The sequence below is a fragment of the Elaeis guineensis genome, chromosome 1, assembly GCF_000442705.2.
Source record: "Elaeis guineensis isolate ETL-2024a chromosome 1, EG11, whole genome shotgun sequence".
NCBI classification, from domain to species: Eukaryota; Viridiplantae; Streptophyta; class Magnoliopsida; order Arecales; family Arecaceae; genus Elaeis; species Elaeis guineensis.
This window is the reverse complement of record NC_025993.2, coordinates 131665908-131668511: the sequence shown is the minus strand read 5'-3', so window position 1 is coordinate 131668511 and position 2604 is coordinate 131665908. Positions and strand designations below refer to the sequence as shown.

Here is a 2604-nt window from a genome sequence, read left to right as displayed (position 1 = left end):
TGACAGGTGGTGGTGTAGACTCGATCTCAGCCCGGTTTGGTTCTTTGTCACTTTGTTCACCGAGAGCTGGGTTGTCAACTTCTTCATGCTCTATTTTATTTTCATCACCCACCATAGTCTCACCACTTACCTAACCAAGTTGCTTACCACTTCTCAATGTGACTGCTTTACAGTGCTTTTTTGGTTTCACCTCGATCTCACTAGATGGATTTTCTTGTCCACGTGAATTGATTGAACTTACTAACTGCACCATTTGTATTTCCAAGTTCCTGTTATAACCAGCCAACTGATCTATTTTGGCCTCCAATTTCTCAAATCTGTCCGAAGTCACATTGGCTAATTTTTCAATAGCCAATTCTCAAGATTGCTTGCTCTCAGGTTGTTGTACAATTCCTTAAGGTCTTGGCTGAAAATCAGGGGCATTAAGAGGTTTGAAACTGCTACCTTGATTATCTTGATCCTTCTAAGAGAAGCTGGGATGATTCCTCCATCCTGGATTGTAGGTGTTGGAAGAGGGATTGCCCTGCTGCCTGTTGAAGTTAGAAACAAACTGAGCTTATTCTACCTGCTGACAATCAAAACTCATGTGAGCTCCTCCACACCAATCACAACTAAAAATAGGGTTAGAAACAACATTAGCAGTACCAAGCTTAGCAAACATTTTTACAAGAGAATCAACCTTGGTATTCAACATATTGATACCATCAATATCATACATACCTGGTGCTCTTTTAGGCATACCTCTCTCATTTGACCATTGATAGTTATTGGAAGCCATCTCTTCCAACAACTCATAAGCTTCTATAGTAATCCTGATTGAATGCGTTAATCCATCAAGGCACCTCCTGCAGTAGCATCTATAGTAATCCTGACTGAATGCGTTAATCCATTATAAAAGTTTGCACAATCAACCAATCAGGAAGATCATAATGTGGACACTTCCTCTGCAAATCTTTATATCTTTCCCAGGCTTCATACAAAGATTCACCATCTAACTGCATAAAACTAGTAATGTCATTTCTGAGTTTTATAGTCTTATCTGGGGAAAATACTTATGCAAGAAGGCTTGTGACAAGGTGTTCCATGTTGTAAAAGAATTTGAAGATTTGAAACTCAACCAAGCCTTAACATTATCCTTAAAGAAAAAGAAAATAACCTTAACCAAATTGCATCCTCACTAGCTCCATTGATCTTGATAGTGTCACATATCTCCAAAAAATTGGATAAGTGCTCATTTGGGTCCTTTGTAGTTCCTCCACCAAATTGTTCTTGCTATACCATCTGAATGAGATTAGGTTTGATTTCAAAATTGTTGGCATTGATAGTTGGTTTCACAATGCTTGTCTGAGCCTCATTGATATTAGGCATTGCATAATCATTGCAAGGTCATTTGGTTCTCGGCCATGACTATTAGCTGTTCTTCCTCTAGTCTTCATTCTTTCCTTAGTGCGTGCAAAGTACATTTGATCTTTGGATCCAAATTCTCCAACTCCAGACTATGGCCTCATCTCATGCACCAAAAATAACCTGAAACACAAGAAACACAAAATAAATAAAATTAAAGCAATTAAAACTAACAAACAAGAACATAAAATTTTAACAAAACAAAGCAAACAAAATAGTCCAGATTAATAAGAAATTTTTTTCTCGTTGATATAACAATCACTCCTCTCTGACAATAATGCTAAAAACTTGATGTCCCTTAAAACTAATCCACAAGTGTATGGATCGTAAGTAGTAGTAAAGGGCAAATAAAGTATCGTTCCCACAAGAAAGAGGTTCAGTACCAAAATTCTGATCTCTTATATTATCTAGCCAAGCCAAGTTCAAATGATTAAATTTGAAATTCAATTAAATTAACTGATTATTGGTTGTAGTACCTAAGACCAAATCGAATGCAAAGTTTTAAGGTTTAAGTTAACAATGATTGATGGGCTCCTAGAATATAGATTTCATCACTTGATTTCCTGGGATCATTTTAACATAATAGATTGGTCTTATTCTTGTTAGTAGTAATGACTACACTCCAATTTTATGTGATGATCTCTTTCAAGATTCAACACCTATACTCATATTAATCTTAAGCCTACTTTCGTGATCTTTAATTTTAATATGAGTTCATTAAGTTCTTTAGATGTCTTCAACAAAAAGTCACAATGGGGTGCCTTATTTCTAAATAACACTGCCAAGGTTTGATGTTTTACCAATTAATATCACACTTTATTTTTCAATCCATCATGTAACATCTTAAACATGCAATTAATGGCCAGTTATTCACACGAATTAAATTCAAAAACACCAAATTATACCAACAAGATTATCCGATTAAGAGCATCAAATAATCATAGGAAAATCAAGGACTACATCTAAGTTCTAGGACAAAACATCTAGCTACTCATTGATAGAAAGCACACATGATGTTCATTGAATAAAATAGAACAATAATCATCCTTTACCAACAAGAATTCAGCAAACTACAGCAGGGAGGAAGAAAGAAAGAAAGATCTATTGTAATGGAGAAGGCATGTAGATCTGATCCGGGCTCCTCTCCTCTTGAATGTCGGTTCTTGGATTTACAATCTTCACTTCCAAGCCTTCTTCCTT

General features: G+C 35.8%; 1 non-coding gene across 1 annotated transcript; it reads left to right on the top strand.

Annotated features, from left to right (window-relative positions):
• The first annotated feature begins 921 nt into the window (after positions 1-921).
• LOC114913326 (small nucleolar RNA R71) lies at positions 922-1028 on the top strand. Its single transcript, XR_003799342.2, has one exon. It is a non-coding gene; the product is annotated as a small nucleolar RNA R71 (small nucleolar RNA).
• The last annotated feature ends 1576 nt before the right edge of the window (positions 1029-2604 follow it).